This window comes from Ambystoma mexicanum, chromosome 9 (genome assembly GCF_040938575.1).
Source record: "Ambystoma mexicanum isolate Mex_15411 chromosome 9, UKY_AmexF1_1, whole genome shotgun sequence".
In the NCBI taxonomy this organism is placed as follows: Eukaryota; Metazoa; Chordata; class Amphibia; order Caudata; family Ambystomatidae; genus Ambystoma; species Ambystoma mexicanum.
In genome coordinates this window covers 733,783,582-733,801,748 of record NC_090931.1, presented here as the reverse complement: position 1 = coordinate 733,801,748, position 18,167 = coordinate 733,783,582, and the positions used below count along the sequence as shown (strand labels likewise).

The window sequence follows — 18,167 nt, the reverse complement described above, 5'->3', positions numbered from 1 at the left end:
CGCCACCAACAATCTACTGTTGTGCATGAGGTCAGGGCCAGAGTGCTTTGCAACAGGAAAGGTAAGGGGTGACACCATGTACTCCAAAGTCCCACCCGTCTTCCCGTCTGTTGTAGATCAAAGGGTCTCTCTGGTTAATTGAGCCCTCTGACTCTTGATCAAAGCGCAGGTCTCCTTTGAACTTTGTGACGAGAGCAGACTTCCTGTCTCCCTTAAATCACATACCTCTCCCTCTGAAAGGGGTTGCCTATGGTAAATAGTGGACCAAGACATGCCATTCACTGTCCTTCATACAGCGGGGTGGGCGCTAGCTTCAAGTTGAGACATTGCATACCAAAGAGGTGTTAGTTTTCCTGCCCATTGTTAAGTTCCGTGACCAGGCCTATTAACAGGCCCGCTTCAATTACCTCATCAGTATGCGCCACCACCACACAGAACTTGGACAATAGCACAGGGCGGATCCATGGAGCCTTTGATATTTAATTAAGCTGGCCATGGGAGGAAGAAGGTGTTGCCCTTCTCCTCTGGATGTTTTCCTGCACCCCCTGCGTGTCAAATAAATGTGATGGAGGACTGCGACTGTAGGCTGTATCCCCAAGAGTATACTGGACTATGTTTGTTGTGCAGCGAGCATCTGAAAGTGTGTGGATTAGCACAACTTTTCGGAGGTTGATCTCCGTTCATTCCATTTCCTAAAAATAATAATCATCAGAAAAAGCCCAGGAAAGAGCATACTCCCTGTGTGGGTGGTCGAATCCCCCACAAAGAGTGCAAAGGGAAGGTGAAAGAACAGTAGAGGAAGAGTGTGAGAAAGGATAGACTGGACCGATTTAGGAGGAAGCAGAACGGAAAAACTTGAGGGTTAGAGTAAAAGATGGAGGTCTAGCATAGAGCAAGGACAGGGGAAGGAGGCTTACAATGTATCAAAGGAGCAACACTGAATATTCTTGTGAACAACTCTGGCTGCACCCCACTGCAGAAATGTAATCCCTAGTGACTGGCCTTTTACTAGCAGGATTTCTCCTATGCTACCCCACCCACAATAGAACAATCTGCCACATGTGTACCCAGCCCTCTTGCCAGATATGGAACCCTAAAAAATAAAAAAATAAATAAAAAATACATCTTCACCTTGCCAAAAAAATGAAATGCCTCTTACGGACCTCAATGTTCTCACTCGCCAAAATATCCAATTTAACCCCGTTCAGAGGCTCAACATGTTTAGAGGTACACGCAAGTACGGGCTGGTGGCCTGCCCATCATCCACCTCCTGAATCTAGGGATATGTAGAATGTGCACCTGTGCACCTTCCACCACTTTTACCCCCATGATGCATACATGACAACATACTCCAATGCATTTGGGAGACGCTAATCTTTCTTTTACTTTACATTGAGACTTTTAGTACTGGATTTACAAAGTAAACTGGATTTTTTACAAGCATCTCCTGTATGGAATGAGATACGATTGCATGCATGTGTGCATCCCCCACCCTGTTCAACCACCCATAGCCATGCAGTAGTCTCCTTATTCGGTTGAAGCTGGGATGGTGGGGTGGGGTGGTGGGGTGGGGGGTTGGTGGGGGCTCAACCTTAAAAAGTTTGACTATTGCCTTATAAGTGCTCCATGGGTACTTTGTATCCCTTTTCCGGCTCCTTTTAATAATATTTGTTAGTTTTGGATTTTGGCTAAATCTAGCAGAGGATATTTTTCAACCATATTTTTCTCCTGTGAACTTTTGCATTTTGACACATGCCGGCATTGGAGTACTATATTTAAAATGGCATGCCACAGGTCTCTTGCCCTGTCGTTTGGCCATTATATCCTTTGGTCTGCTTTCTGCCTTCTCGGGTCAGGAAATGTCATAAGGGAAGCCATTTCCTGGACAAAACCTAGACTTTCCGGGGCAAAGTGGCAGCATGAGCATCTGGCCGGATGTAGGGGCCGGGACAGTCTAGTCCCAATCTGCACTTCACCAAGTGATAGGTCAGTTGCAGGCAGATGTCCATGATTGGACAGTCCTTGTCAGTTTGAATGGTGCAGATTCTTAGGATTGGTGGGCTGGGGGCTGACCTCAGCTCGATTTAGTGATAAAAGGAGGAGCTCTGTAGACATTCTTCAGATTGTCATTTGGAACCAACACTCCTACCAAGAGTTGCAGCCCACTGAAGAAATCAGGACAGTGGACTATACCCAGCATTGTCTCCAGCAAATTCCTGGCTAAGCTCTGCCTCTATGGATTTATCTCCTTAAGATCCTTGACAGTGTTCCAATCCTTGGGCTGGTGGGACCAACTAGTCCAGACACATCTACGAAGGTCCTGCCCTCTGAAGCCTTCACAAGTGTCCGGGAACCATCCTGTGGGCTTATCAGCTTCATCCAGGGCATCTTACTGAACTGGTCCGTGTTAGGCAAGAATTGATGTAGTAACCATGTGGGAGACTACACCAGCCTTGTCCTCTTCGTATTATGTAACCAACCAATTGGTATAGGAATGTACTACACAAGTTGATAGTGCGACTGAGCCGCCAGGCTTCTTACAAGAGGGGTAAATGTGAGCTGTAGCAATTAAATCAGCCAATATAAGTATCCAAATAACACTTCCACTCAAGGTTTTCTATTAAAATGATTTGTCAGTTTTAAATAAGCATTCTTTAAAAGGGCAATATATGTAGCAATCGAATACACTTCAAAATACTTTCTCAGAATGGACACAAAGTAGATAATTTTTAGAGATTCTTCATACACACTTCCTACACCCTGAGGTGACTTCACTAACTAGGACAGTAATGGCATTTATATATCTCTTGTTGGGCCACGAGCTGGTACACTTGTGAAAGTTAGAGCTGAGATCAACTCTAGAAAAAGCAGCTACTGCAAGTCTCAACTAAGAAGAAGGGCAAGCTACAGACAAAAAGTACCACAAAGTCAGAACAGTACCTTTGGTTAGAAGAGGGTCCAGCTGGCTCATGTCTGGATGCAGCGATGCAGAGCCTATGTTCCTGGGCCTCGGTCGAGGGAACAACAGGGAGGACATCTATGGACTCCTGCGGCAGAAATTCGATGGTCGGCGCCAGCTATGGGCTCTTTTCAGATCAGCGGCACTTCGCGGTTTCAGCGCTTGCTAAATAGCACCACTGCGGCTCTTGGACACCGGTTGGGCTTCCTGCACTCCTTGAGTCCAGCACTCTGGTGAGGCGACTGGAGCTTGGGTCGTCCTGCTTCTGGAGGGTCTAGAGGAGCTTCCTGGATCTTTTAGCTGGATAACAGACGTTACACTCGACCATGGATTTCTCGACCCCTTGCACTTGGTTCCTGCAGCAGCAAAGAAGTACAGGCAGTTGGGGAAGGTCTTCCGCAAGTTCGTCTCAGGGTTTAAACTTTATGCATACTAAACTAAAAAATATATAAATAAATATAAAAGCATTCGGAATTTCTTTTTTCTGTCCTTTTGGTTTCAAACAAAAGGACATTCAACCCTTTGTTTTCGATCCTTTGACTGGACACCGTTGGTCCCACTAACCCCCAAGGGAAGAAGTCCTTTCCGGAGCGTCTCTTGTCGAACAGGAAAAGGAGTTTCAGCAGGGCTTCACCGGGCAGTAGTCCAGGAGGATGCAGCAAGCTTTGTTCTTCAGTTTGTCGGGTTGTTCTTCCCAGTGGTCGACTCAGACTTCAATCCCAAAACCCTTGCCTTTTAAGCAGGTTTCTCCCATTCATGCACAGCCTAGCTGTCACTCACAGCAGGGTGGCTGTCCTGCAAGGATGGACAGCCAGCCAATCAGGACTGGGTGCTTTCAGGTTTCCATGGAGACTAAGGACAGGGGAGTCAGGCACCTCCCTCGCTTCCTGCCCTGCCAGACACATTGGAGCCAGATGCGGGTTTCAGTACTGAAGCCCGCCAAAGGCAAAATGAACAAAGGGCTCAAACCTGGTTTGGCGCGCAGAGTAAAACACAAGACCTCACAAACAGAAAATGGCAAAAAAAGGCGACTAGGACAATTTTGACACAATGGTCACCAATGGGTGCTTTGCTGCAGCCGAGGATTCAGCCTGTGGTAGAAAAGCACAATGGAAGGAAAATTAAACCACTGCCACCAGCCATTTAAAAGTAGTGAGGGTAATATAAAAAATGTTACATGAGTAAGTAGGAAAAGGGGCAAGTGTAGAGGAGCCAAGTAACCCCACCTCAACCACTTCACCCATATTGCCTATTTGTTGGGAGCCAGAGTGAGACACGTGCAGTACCAGTGAGAATACGGATACCAAGAAGAATCCTGAAAGCAAGGTTCCCATTGAGGAAGCCATATCAGCATACAAGACAGTACGAAGGCCATGTGAATGAAATTCCAGAAGAAGCAGAACAAATGAGTGAAAGAGCAGATTGGTGACGTCACATGAAGGAAGACTGACGAACATAGAAGAGATGCAAAGACAAGAGAATGGATATATTCTATAAGGCATCAAGAAAGTATCAATGATGAATTACATCTCGGGCTAGAGGTGAAGAGGTTTATGCAACAGAAACTAAGATAGCATCAGTACACGTGTAAAATGACTAAGTAATGCAAGCAGACAAAGTAATCTTGAGGCTAGCTAAGTAGTGAATAGTTAGGGCATGCGCCAACGTATACATATATAGGAGCAAGTGAAGTATGGATGTTTCCACTACGTGTTAAAGCAGTGCTGGACCAAAGAAAGAAGGCCTTTTGTTTTTCAGTGTGTCGCAGTTGGCAAGAAATTGAAATACAAAAATGAATCTGTGGGGCGAGGATGGACCAGCCCCAAGAAGCCAAGGTCGTATCGAGCTAAGATGAGCAGAAAGTGGTTACAATCGTGTGAAAGAATGAAACTCCATGGACGAAAACAAGGATGTCAGAGGTCTATTAGAAAATAGTATTTTAAATGCACCAGGGCTCAAATTCATGGTCTTCAGTCACGTGGAAGGATGAAGTTGGACAAACATGACGAACCACACCTACGCAGAGAGGCAGATTGTGCCTCTAATCCCCTGGATTCTCCAGAGCAAAGAACATTTCAAAGCCTTAATTGACAGCAGACTACTGAGGTGAAGATAGATTATATGCTAATTGATGGGAAGCAATGATTATGACCAGTTCACCAAGCACCTGGAAGTCCAGCCTGAGTGCCGCTAACGTAGGTGGAAAAGTACTGACGAATGTAAGAAAACCAAACAATAGAAGGGGGCCAAGTAATTAAGGGTCCTATAGTTTGTGTAACCAATGGCACGTCACACATTTAGTGATGTTCATAGTGACATGTTTGAGGGAAGGGCTTAGTTGCCCCACCTGATGTTAAGGAACCAATCACCGTCTTAGACTAGTGAGGAATGTATACTTCAATGTTCCCCCTTATCAAATCACTCCGATAGGTTTTTGCAGTTTGCCACGTAGAATGTTGTGAGTCAATATGTCGATTGATGTCAATGACGAGTTTTTACTATATAAATCTGTGTTTTTTATGAAACTCACTGAGTGAGAAGATAGTGTTTTTGTTGATGTACGTTGTACTCAGTTTTAGATAATTGACATTAAAACAGTCGACTTTGCCAACTCAGTCGTTTCGATTGATGTTTGAGTAACTTCTGCATCCCTATTCATCTCACAGTATTGCTACCTTGTCTTAAAGGGCCGAGTTGGCTGTCTCAGTTCATAAGTAACCCCCCCCAGCACTCCACATAAGATGGTGTGTGCTGGACCTATAAACAGAAAAAGTAAGTAAAGTCAATTTCACTATTCTTGGGAACTGTAGTTCACCCAATAAAAAGGTATTTTAAACCTTATGAGAAATCTAAAGGATGTGTCGCCATACAAAAAGTAGATGCCTATGGAGTAACAAAGGAACAGTTGGGGAGAATTCTCAAAAATTTGCCAATTCCGCTCTACCGGAGAGACACCAAGCACTTTTGCTGGACTCTAGGATTTTTTAATTTTTAGCCTGGAGAGAGAGACCTTTTTCCCCACTCATGTATTTTTGTGCAATTTTAACTCCGTTTCTTTTTGGAGTCCGAAACTCCATAGGCATCTTTTTACATTGCGACACACAGCATCTTCAGTGCAATGGCACAGGGAAGTCTTTCAGAGTTCCCAAAGTTTTAAATACCTACCTTTTCCGAGAGCAGTAAAGTGAAATCAACACTACTTACATTTGTAGCTTTCTAGACCCAGCACACACTATCTTACAATAGGGTGCTGGAGGGGTTACTTAGTATCGCCTTGGTCTAGATTCTCATGTAACATTTTTAGATAACCCTTTCTACAATTAATGGCTGGTGACAGTGGCTTATTTTACTACCGTTGTGTGTCTTTACAGCGGGCTGCGTTCAGAGTTGCAGTAAAGCACCCTTGGGTGCCATTTGTCAAAATGGCAAAGGTCATCTTTTTTTCGCCATTTCTTTGTGGAAAGGTCCGTCTGGAGATTTACTCTGCGCACCAAACCAGGTTTGGTCTCGGTTAGTTTTGTCTTTGGCGGGATTCACAAGTGAAACCTGCCTCTGGCTCCAGAGTGTCTGGAAGGGGCAGGAAGTGAGGGAGGTGCCCAAACCTCCCTGTGCTTAATCCCCTTGGTTACAGGAATGCACCTAAAAAGGTGATTGGCCGGCTGGCTGTCCGGCAAGGAGAGCCACCCTGCTGTTTGACTGGCAGATAGGCTGGAATGAATGGGAGAAACCTGCATAAAAGGAAAGGCTTTTTGGCTTGGGAGGCAGAGTCGACCACTGGACGAAGGAATCCGAAGAAGAACTAGGAAGAGACGCCTGCTGCAACTCCTGGACCGTTGGTTTGCCCGGTGAAGCCCTGCTGCTGTGCTGAAGCTGCGAATTCGCTTCGACAAGAGAAGCCCTGCAAGGATGACTTTCCCCCTTGAGTTGGTGGGACCAATCAACTCCAAAGTGAACTCGTCTGGACATCCTCTCGGAGCAGGCTGTACTTTCTTGCTGCTGCAAGAAACGAAGACCGGGGAGAGGAACACCAGATTAGGAGTGCATCAATATTAAGCTGGCCAAGAGCTCCAGGAAGATCCTCCTGACTTCCAGGATGGAGGACTGAGCCTGAGCCACCTCAGAGTGCTGGACCCCAGATGCAAGGAAAGCCCATCTAGACAGGCAGAAACCGCGTCTATAGAAAATAGCACCACTGCGAGGAGCTGAAACTGCGAAGTGCCGCTGATTTGAAGATTGCCGGTTGCTGTCGACCATCCCATTGCAGGAGTCCCCAAAAGTCGTCCCTCTTGTCCCCACAACTGAGGTCCAGGAACAACAAGATCTGCAGAGTTGCACAGGAACAGAAGCCATCTGCCACCTTTTTCTTCTAACCAAAAGGTACTGTACAGTCTAAGAACTTAGCTCTCGTCGTGTAGCCTTGCCTGTTCTCAGTTGATACTGGTTTTGATTGCTCTGTAGAGTTGCTTGCATCTTCTACTACTCACAAGCCTAACAGCTTTTGGCCCTACATTGATTCTTATTTGCTACAAAGACTAACATTGTGCAAGACTTACTTGCATGCAGGAAGGGGTTCTGCTCACCTAGACTTTTTCCCCAATTGACATTGGCCTGGCTCCCTGAATGACTGATTGTGCGTTTTGCCTTCCTTACTTTGCATTGGGGGTTTCAAAAAGTACTTACCTGCTTCAGAATGTGTGTGTGATCTCTTGTTTTATTCTGATTCCTTTTCTTTGACACTCAGCTCAGTATTGCTCCAAATGAAACAGTATTATATTGTGTCCTAGCTATTTAAGTCACCTGAGGGTGTAGGAAGTGTGTGTGCCATCCCCAATGGGTATTTTCTGATTTAGAGAAACTAAGAGTGTATTTTGAAGTATATTTGTGTGTTGCTATTATATTGCTCCCTTCTGAAGAAGGCTTATTCAAACTGACTTAAATTAATAATTGTTTAATCAGGAAACCTTGAGTATAAGCGTTTATTTGGATAATTTGTCACTGTGAATCTTTACTACCCTACTGCTCACATTGACCCCTCTTGAGATGAGCCTGGCTGCTCGACCATACTACCAACCTGTGTAGTACAGACTAATACCAAAGGCTGGGTTCCTATTACCAGGAGGCTACGGTTGTTGTATTTCACCCAAAGGATACTACCCCATATCCTTGCTTAACAAACACATAATCCAAATCAGATCAAAATACAAGAGTGAGAAAACTGGCTCACTCTCTCCAGGGTTAAAATTTAAAAGTCCCAAGTCCAGCAAAAGAGCTGGGGGTATCGAAGGTTGAATGGAATTAGCACAGAAATTAGTATTCTCCCAACAGCCACAGTTCCAAGTTTTGGCTTGGAGCTTTGCAGGTCTCCAGTGTGTGGCCTCAAGACCATTCCTACAATTGTTGCCACTCCATTATTGAGACTGGCAGCAGCAAAGAACACCACTCAGGTCGTGGGGCATATGCTGTGGTTGTCTTGAGGTACATGTGTCATCCAGCTGCAAGGCACCATGATAGTCTTGTTGGAGCGCAGTATCACCATCTAGCTAAACCCTGCAAAATACCTATACCCCAGCAGTCGCGAATCCCCACTGCTGGTACGCGTTTCTACAGCTCAATTGGTTTTGAACTCTACACTACTTATCCCTTGATGTCAAGGCCCCAACTTCTAATATAGGCCTGTACTTCTCAAGGTTGGTAGAGTGGTAGCGCAGCCAGGCTTATTTTAGGAGGAGGAATGGGAGATGTAAATCAGTCGAAGGAAATCAGAACATAAATAGATCCAGAGAAACACTCAAACTGGCAGCTGTATTAAAAAGAGTGATTTTACATATACACAAAAGGCAGTAATAAAGAGAAATATCAACTAGCAACATCAAACTTTCACTTATAATAGGAAGTAAATAAAGCAGGCAAGTACATGGTTATATACTTTCCTTATCCACACACAGAGTGACTTCAGTTAAGGTCAGTGAAAGAAATTATTTTAAATCAACTCTGCAGTCTTCAAATTTAGGTAAGGCCAAGAATGTAAAGAGCAACAGTCACAGGTAAGAAATACTAGCAGCAACTCTAAGGTTGGGAGTATTTTCCCCTACAAGAAAGGAGGTATTCGGTTAAGGTGTTGGAGGGAAATAAGCAATGCCCAAGCCAAGAGGTTTAGAGGATTTGTTAGGAAACCAACACTGCCCAAGTCAATTGGACTGCAACAGTTCTGATTCAAATCTTCTTAGCACAAGTAACAAGTTAGTTGGTTGGTTGGTCTGCAAAAAGTTCAGGAGTTTCGTAGAAGCATTCTTGGAGGGGCAAAGGCTGTTAGGTAAAGATTGGGGGAATAGTACCCTTAGGGTGCACTACAACAACCTTAGCCTTCTGGCAATAGGGACCCAAACTTTGGTGTAAGTCTGAACTACACAGGTTGGTAGTGTGACCGAGCAGCCAGGCTTATCTCAAGAGGGGTCAATTTGAGCAGTTATGCAGTTACAGAGAGATTCACAGTCACAAGTATTCAAATAAACACTGATACTCAAGTTTTCTTCATAAAATAATTAATTTACCAGTCATTTAAACAAGCCTTCTTCAGAAGGAACAATATAAAAGCAACACTCAAATACACTTCAAGAATCCACACTCTTATTTCAGTAACTTCCCATTGGGGATGACCCAAGGACAATTCCTACATCCTCTAGGAGACTTATGGACATTTATATAGTACTGTTACATTTATAGTAGGCAAAGAGTGTGTAAAAAGAAAGGTTTAGCAGAACAAACAAGAGATCACAAATATTCTTTTAACCAGGCAAATACTTTTGTAACCCCCCAAAGCAGAGTAAGTTAACTTCCTGATCATCCTCTGATAAACTGGCCTGTCGCCTGCTACAAAGGCAATATCGACTCCGTCCTCGCCAAGAAGAGTGTCCACATTCAAGCTCGTGTCTCTGCGGCATCTAACAACTCGGCCGAACTCTTTAAAATCTGCAAGGAGCTGGCCAACCCTGCTGCAGTCTCTACCCCTCCTGCTGCCTCCCAGGCTCTTTGCAATGCTTTTGCCTCTCACTATTGCAAAAACCCAGGACATCCTGTCCACCCTCACTCCTCCTCCTCCTCCATCTATGCTTGCTGACCCTCCTTTAGCCACACCGCCCCCACCACCATACTTCGTCCTTTCCTCTTTTCTCCCCTGACGAGGACGCTAGAGAAGTCCGATCTATGAAAGCCTTGTCAAAACACGTTCATCCCTGTTCCTCTAAAATCATCAAGAACCACATTGACACCCTCGCTCCGGTCCTTGCTGATTTTTGCAACGACTCCTTTGCCTCTGGATCCTTCCCCTCCCCTCTGAAGCACTTGTGCATCCTCTTCTCAAGAAACCCACAGCAGATCCTTCTTGTCCAGCTAACTATCGGCCAATTTCCATTACTCCCTTTCTGGGCAAACTCCTGGAAAAGTTGGCCATCTCTCAGCTTAACCTTCATTCCAATTCTGTTGGCTGTCTCCATGACCACCAGTCTGTCTTCAGAGCTGCCAGAAGCACGGAAACTGCTCTCCTGAACATCCGTGAAGATCTGCTCTCAAACCTTGACTCTAACATTCCCTCTGTCCTCATCCTCCTCTATCTCTCTTCTGCCTTCGACACAGTCAACCATACCATCCTGCTCAACCGTCTCCGTGAAAACCTGGGTATCACGGATCAGGCTCTGGCCTGACTGACCTCTTTCCTCTCAGATAGACCCACCCAAGTCCAACTTGGGTCCTTCCTTTCATCTATCTTCCTCTCTACATGTGGTGTTCCCCAGGAGTCTAACCTCTCGCGCAGGCTTTTCAACCAATACCTGGCAACTCTCGCCCACTGCATTGCTACCATCTGCTCAAATTTCCAGTGCTACGCTGAAAACAACTAATTTTCAGGCTGCCCTCTGCCACCTCCTCTCCCTCTCTCATCTCTGATTGCCTAACTGCCATTCAAGATTGGTGTGCCGCCAATGATCTTTGAATGCCAGCAAGACGGCGATCCTCCTCATCGGCACACCTTCACCATCCTTTCCCCTCACTCTCTGGCCGGCCTCCCTTGGCCCTCTACCTACCCCCACCTGCGAGGCTAAGCAGCTCTGGGTCATCTTTGACTCCACCCTTTCCTTCTCCGCCCACATCTCTGAGGTCTCTAAAAAGTCAAACTTCCTACTGCACCTTCTCAGAGGTACTCTGCCTTTCCTCTCCTTCCCCCAAAAGCTCACGGTATCCAAGCTCTGGTTCTCTCTAGGTTGGACTATTGTAAGAGCCTCTTTCTAAATCTACCTGCCTCTACTCTCCGCACTCTGCAACTAATCCAGAACAGGACTGCGAGACTTGTCCTTGGCCTCAAGCCCTGGGATCGTATCTCTCCAACTCTGAAATCTCTCCATTGACTCCGAGTAGATGCAAGGATTAAATTCAAAACCCTCTGCATTGTCCACAAGGCTTTCTGGGGCCTGGTTCCAAAATACCTTCAGCTATCCCTCCGCAAATACCTCCCCTCTCAAGCTCTTCGCTCCTCTACCTCAGGGTCAGTCGTTTTTCTAAGAAACAAGCTGGGGGTAGATCTCCGTCTTCGGTTGGGGCCTCTCTCTGGAACAGCCTCCCTGCCACTCTAAAACTTGAGAACCATCTCCGGTTCCGGAAGCACCTAAAGAACTTCCTCTTTTCTTCTGTCTTCACTCCCCTTATCCCCTGCTGATCTGTTCTCTACTGGCACCGTGCACCTGGCCACCCGCTGTCCTCCGGGCCCAGGTACCTGCTCACCCTGCCACCCTCCCGCACTGCCTCCGGGCCACCCCTTGACTGGTGTCTGCATCTGTACCCATACAGCCCCCCCTTTTCTTCCTGCACTTATCAGACCTACCCTGTCTGCTGCCTTAAACCTAGCACTTACAAATTGCTGGCTGCACTACCACGGTTTGTTGCCTTTATTATTTATTGTTATTTGTCTGTTTCTCCTCTGCTTCGCACTTTCCACTTCTCCCCCCTTCCATTCACTTTTCCCCTCCCCCCTCTCCCATACATTTGCACGTTCTCAATGTCACTGGGCCTAGTAAGATCGCTGTTTTGTTCTCCCCCTGTTCCCCTCCCTTGCCACGCTCTGAAACACTGGTGTACGAGCACGATAGAAATAAAATATCAATATCAACCCCTTCCTGTAAAGACAGGTGCAACACAATAACAGAGGAGAGCAGAGTCTTTCAAGAAACCACACTAAATCAATGTCAATGGGCAAAGGTCTATGTAACTGAAGCACTTCTTGAAGGTGAGTAAAAAAAGTCTATGCACAATGTTTTTAGAAGTATTTTGATGAAGGAAGAAGGGTCAAATGTAGGGCCGCAAGCCGGGAGACTTGTGAAGTAGAAGAGCAAGCACATCAACAGATAGAGGCAAGTTCTCTCAGAATTCACAGTACCTTTGGTTTGAAGAAAAAGATGCAGCTGATTACTTCTGTTCCTGTGCAGTTCTGCAGATCCTGTTCCTGGGCCTCAGTCGTGGAGACAAGAGGGAGGACTTCTGGGGACTCCTGCACCACAACAGGACAGTCACCGACTCCAACAGGCAAACTTTCAAACAAGTGGCTCTTTGGCATTTCAGCTGCTCGCAACTACCGCAAACAGCAACACCGTGGTTCTTGGCTGTCGAGATGGACATTCCTTGCTTCTGGGATCCTGCACTCTGTTGAAGGGGCTCAGGCTCGGTCAGTCCTGCTTCCTGAGTTCTGGAGGATCTTCCTGGAGCTCTTGGCAAACTTAAAAACAATGCCACAAACTGGTGTTCCTCTCCCTGGTTATTCGGTTCCTGCAGCGACTGCAAAGGAAATTCAAGCAGCTCTGAGAAGGATGTCCAGGTGGCTTACTTTGGAGTGGATTGGTCCCACCAACTCAAGAGGAGAAGTTGTTTTCGCAGGGCTTCTCAGTCGAGGCGAACTTGAAGCTTCAGCAAAGCAGCAGGGCTTCACCGGGAAAACCAACAGTCCAGGTGTTGCAGTAGGCATCCTCTTCACGTTCTTTGCATTCCTTTGTCCAGTGGTCGACTCTGCCTTCCAAGCAAAAAAGCATCACCTTTTATGCAGCTTGCTCGCATTAATTCCAGCCTAGCTGTCAGTCACCCAGCAGGGTGGCTGCTCTTGCTGGACAGTCAGCCGGCCAATCACTACAGAGTACATTTGGGTCTCCTAGGAGACTAAGCACAGGGGGTTTTGGGCACCTCCCTCACTTCCTGCCCCCACCAGACACTCTGGAGCCAGAGGCGGGTTTCACTCGTGAAGCCCGCCAAAGACAAAATGAACAAAGGGACCAATCCTGGTTTGGCGCGCATAGTAAATATCATGAAGGACCAAAACAACAAGAAATGGTGAAAAAAGACCAGGGCCATTTTGACAAAAATGGCACCCATGGGTGCTTTACTGTGGCTAAGAACACAGCCTGTGGTAAAGACACGACACAGTAGTAAAAAGTAACCACTGCCACCAGCCATTAATTGTGTAAATGGTAACAAAAAATGTTACATGAGAGGTTAGACAAAGGGACTACTGAGTAATCCTTCCAGCACACTATTGTAAAATAGTGTGTGCTGGGTCTAGAAAGTTACAATGTAAGTAAAAACAATTTAACTTTACTGCTCTTGGAAACAGTAGTTAATCCAAGAGTAAGGAATTTAAAACGTGGGAGATCTAAAAGACTTCCCTGTGTCACTGCACTAAAGGTGCTGTGTGACAATGCAAAAAGATGCCTATGGAGTTTGTCAGACTCCATAAACCAAAAGAAACTGTTAGAATCACAAGAAAAATACAGGAGAGAGTGGGAAAAAGGTCTCACTCTCTCCAGGTTAAAAATAAAAGTCCTAGAGTCCAGCAAAAGGGCTGAGGGTCTCCAAGGTAGAGAGGAATTAATACAGTTCATGGGTGAACACCCAAACCGTGAAAACAGTGCTCCAAAAGCAAAAGGAGCGACACATACGGCTTCAGGTAAGTGTCCCTTAAGCCCCACAGGACCTTGAGTGTGAAGCAGCTAAAGTAACTGGACGCCTTCTGGATGCACAGCTGCAAACCCAGTCTCCTACTCCGTGGTCGTCGTGATGGAAGGGGAGACCCAGGATGGGCTCCTGCAGCAGTAGTCGAGAGAGGGAATCGCCAACACAGAAATCTGTACTCCTGCGTCGGTTCGTGGTTTTGGCGACTTTTTCTCAGCACCAGTAGCAAACAATCACTGCCTGTTGGAATCTTCTTGGTTTCTCGGTCCTGCACTCTGGTGAGGATACTTTGAGGAGAGGATTTGCGCTTCTGGAGGTGCACATGGATATCACTGAAGTTCCAGCGAGATTCATCAAGGTGGTCGAGGAACCCCGGGTATTGGGATTCTGCAGCCCAGGAAGGTCGCAGGACGTTTGGGGGCAGGTCAAATTGAGAGTGTCGAGGCTGGTTATGCCCACCAGTCCAGAGGAGGAAGTCTTGCTTGGCAGAGCTTCCCTGTCAATTAAAAAAACATGGCAAGGACAGCATGGTTACTATAGCGGTACTTCTGCCATTAATGGAGGTCCTGCAGGCATGTCTGGTCATCTTCGGAGCTTCAGTTTGTGTCGACTTAGCTTTCTGTCCAGAAAGCCTCACCTTTTATACAGGAACCCATTAATTCAGTCCTATGGACCTGTCAATCACCTGGGGGTGGCTGCCCTTGTAGGACAGCCAGCTACCCAGTTCAAACTGGTTCCTTAAGGCATACCTTAAGACAAAGGCCAGGGATGTTTTGGGCTCCTCCCTCACTTCCTGCCTCAGCAGACACACTGGAGCCTAGGCGGGAGTCACAAAGGGACCACGCCAAAGGCAAAACTCAGAGGACCCACCCCCGCCTGGAATGGTAGAAGGGCCAAGAAGATGCGCACAAATGAACAATTGCGATAAAAGATGGGTGCTGTACTGCAGCTGTGGAAAAAGCCTGCGAGCAACAAACACAAAAAATCGTATAATGATATCCACTGCTACCAGCCATTTAGGTTTGTCTGTCACCAATTATAAAAGTTACAGGAGCAGTGGGAAAGGAGTTACAACGTAGCCTCTCAGCACACCATATAAGGTGGTGTGTGCTGATCCCACAAAAAGAAAGGTCAGTAAGATAAAAGTGCCTTACCATCCTTGAACAGTAGTTTGAAGGAAAAGGTAATAAAGAACAGGAAGGGCAGCTCAAAGGACTCCCCAGCAACATTGCACATAGGGTGCTGCAATCATTTATTAAGGATACCTGTAGTAAAATACAAGGTGGGAAGCATGACTCCATTAAAAGAATACAGTTGAAGAAAAATAGGGTTCCCATCGCAGAGCAAAAGAATGAGCGAGTGGTAAAAAGTCCCACTCAGAAGAGCAAAGAAAAACATCTCAGAAGTCCAGCAAAGTGCTGAGGGTCTCAGGTTGAGGGCAATTGGCACAAGAAATGAAAATTCTCCCAAAAACTGGTTAGTCCCACCAGTCCAGAGGAGGAAGTAGTGTTCAAGTGGTCTTCCCCGTCTCTCGGAATTCGGGTCTTCAGTGATCACTCAACAGCTCTGGCGCAGGGACGTCAATTGGGAGTCACCAGGGGTCACACCTGCAACCCGAAATCTCCCTTGCTACCCCTGTGGTTTCACGTACTACCCCTAAAAAAATATATTTATTTTTTAATAAATGGAGCTCCTGGGCTGAGGCTGGAGCCATGCGGCTCTGTTTCTGGAGTGGCTGGTTTTCTTGTTCAGCCCTCCGAAAGAAAACAGGGGGCTCCACAAGTGTAACACGGAGCAGTGACCATAAATAAGAAAGAATAGTAATAAATGTGTCTTTATGAAATTCTATACAAAAATGGCTAGACAGATGTACAAAAAGCATTTAGAGTAGAATAAGCAGCCATTTCGGACTATGTATTTTGCAAGCTGCAGTTATAGCAGGTTTTATCTGCTGTGGTGTTGGTTACGATCACCACAAGACATTCCATCTGGTGTCCTCAGTCACTTGACAAAATCCTTGCGCCTAAAAGCTTGTCTATAGTGTAGAAATGTTTGACCATAGCACTGTGATCCTTTATTTCATTTAGCCACAATTAATGCTTTGTTGTGATGTGTCCATCTTCCCTGTCTCCAAGGCCTGCTGTTCAGGATAGTGCCTAGAATTCGGGATGGCGTGCCAGTGCACAGCTTTCCCTATGCTACTCTAATGCATTATGAACCCTCCCAATGGTATGTATTTTGCCAACCTCTGAAGCCTGAAAGGTAGATTCACGCAGGCCTGAGATGTGGCCAACTGTGCACCAAACCTACAGAGAACCTGGCCTGCTTTTAAATCAGTTATTTTAAATGGTATCCACTAAAGAGTGTTATTTGCTTGCATTCACAGTGATTTGGTAATATGGGCCTATACACACCAATATTAACGATACATATGCCGATTCATTCTTGTATGAAATGTATATCACATTACAGCGATGTCTTAACCATATTTTCCGTAGTGAACTAAAAAACATGTGATGCCACTTCCTGTTTTGCCAAGGGGTGAAAGGTTGTGGTCCATCGCTTCCTTTGATGTCACTTCAGGGTGGTGTCAAATGACATCACTTCCTTTGATGTCAAGGGTCATAAGATGTCACTTCGGTTACCCCTGGCATTTTGGTGAAATGACACCCCTGCGCTGGCAGTCACTTTGAAATTGCTGGGACGTCCTTCGAATTGGTCTTCAGTCCAGTGGTCGATTCCGGTTCAGCTGCAGGACCCTCACCTTTTATGCAAGAAAACTGTCTCAGGCCACCAATCAAGCCTCTGATGAAAATCTGGGGGGCAGCTGTCCAGGGGGACAGCTAGCATCCCAGTTGAAACTGGTTCCAGGCAGGCACACTACAGGACAAACACAGGGGGGTTTGGTTACCTGCCACACTTCCTGTCCATTTAGGCACTCCAAGCATCTTGGTGGGCTTTCCAAGGGAAGCACGCAAAAGGAAAGATCCATTAAGACCACCCACACCCAGGAAGATGGAAGGCGGCTCAAGTAAGAACAAGAAATCATAAACGGGGCTTAAAAAGTACAGCCACCATTTCAGGCAAATGGTGATCGCGGGGTCCCTGCTGCAGCTGCGAAGACAGCCTGCGGTAGAAGTCCACAAAGTCGTGCAAAAAAGGTATGCTGCCAGCAGCCTGACAGATTAACTTTTAACAGCAACTAAAAGTAACTGCAACAGTAAAGTGCTGTGCACTGCAATAGTAAAAAGGTAGATGCAAGAAAACATGGAGCAAAGCATAACTCCAGTAGAAAGTATAAAAAAAGAACTACTAGGATCTAACAAAAATTGCTACCACAGCTACCAAGTCCTGCAAAACAATGCAGTGAGAATCATTAAGCAAAAAACTAGGAATCAGCACATCAGCGAAGCCAGGAAAGAACTTCACTGGCTAAAAATTGAAGAGAGTCCAATTTAAGTCCCTCACGCTCACACACAGATGTATTTTTGGTAAAGCTCCTGCATATCTGAAGACTAAAATCATTCCATACAAGCCCGCCAGAGAGCTAAGATCAGCCCAACAAGGACTGATTGTGGCAGCTCCTTTCAGACTCAAAAATGGGCAGGTAAATCCTTCCCTATAACTGTAGCAGGCCTTTGGAACAACCTCCTTGGCCAGATAAGGATGGAAGCAAACTACCAACGCTTTCGTAAAACAACTGAAAACCCACATCTTTAAGTAATATACATAACACAACCTGACCAGTTAAATATGCAGCTCTAATGTCTTGTGCTACGTGTATTTTGTTTGTCATTTGTCTTTCGTGTTCTTGTCTCTGCGCCCCGAAGCTCGAGAGCTACCGGCGCAATATAAATAAGATAAATAAAATAAATAGGGCTGTCTAGTATAGAGTAAAAGAGTGAGTGTGGAAAAAGAATTTCACACAAAAAGGAAATGGCCTATCAACATCCTCCCCAGGGCTGCTTCTCAAAATCCAGCTGGCCATCCCGAGAGACATACCACACCCTCTCCAGACCTTAATCTGCTGGATGAAAGAAAAATGAGTGAGTCTATACATCTTTGTTTTTGCATATTCAAAAAGAATTGAGATCCTAGATAATAAGACCACATAGGTGAAGTGAAAATAAAATAAATGTTTCCTAGGGTTCAATCATCTTGTGCAAATAGTTAATCACAATAGGTATGGTGAACATTGGACCTTTTTATATGTCAGTAATAATCC

The 18,167-nt window shown here is 45.8% G+C and overlaps 1 protein-coding gene across 1 annotated transcript in view; it reads right to left on the bottom strand.

Moving 5' to 3' along the window:
* WDR75 (WD repeat domain 75) overlaps positions 1-18,167 on the bottom strand; it is a 552,173-nt gene that overhangs the window by 249,485 nt on the left and 284,521 nt on the right. The gene's annotated exons all lie outside the window — the stretch shown is intronic.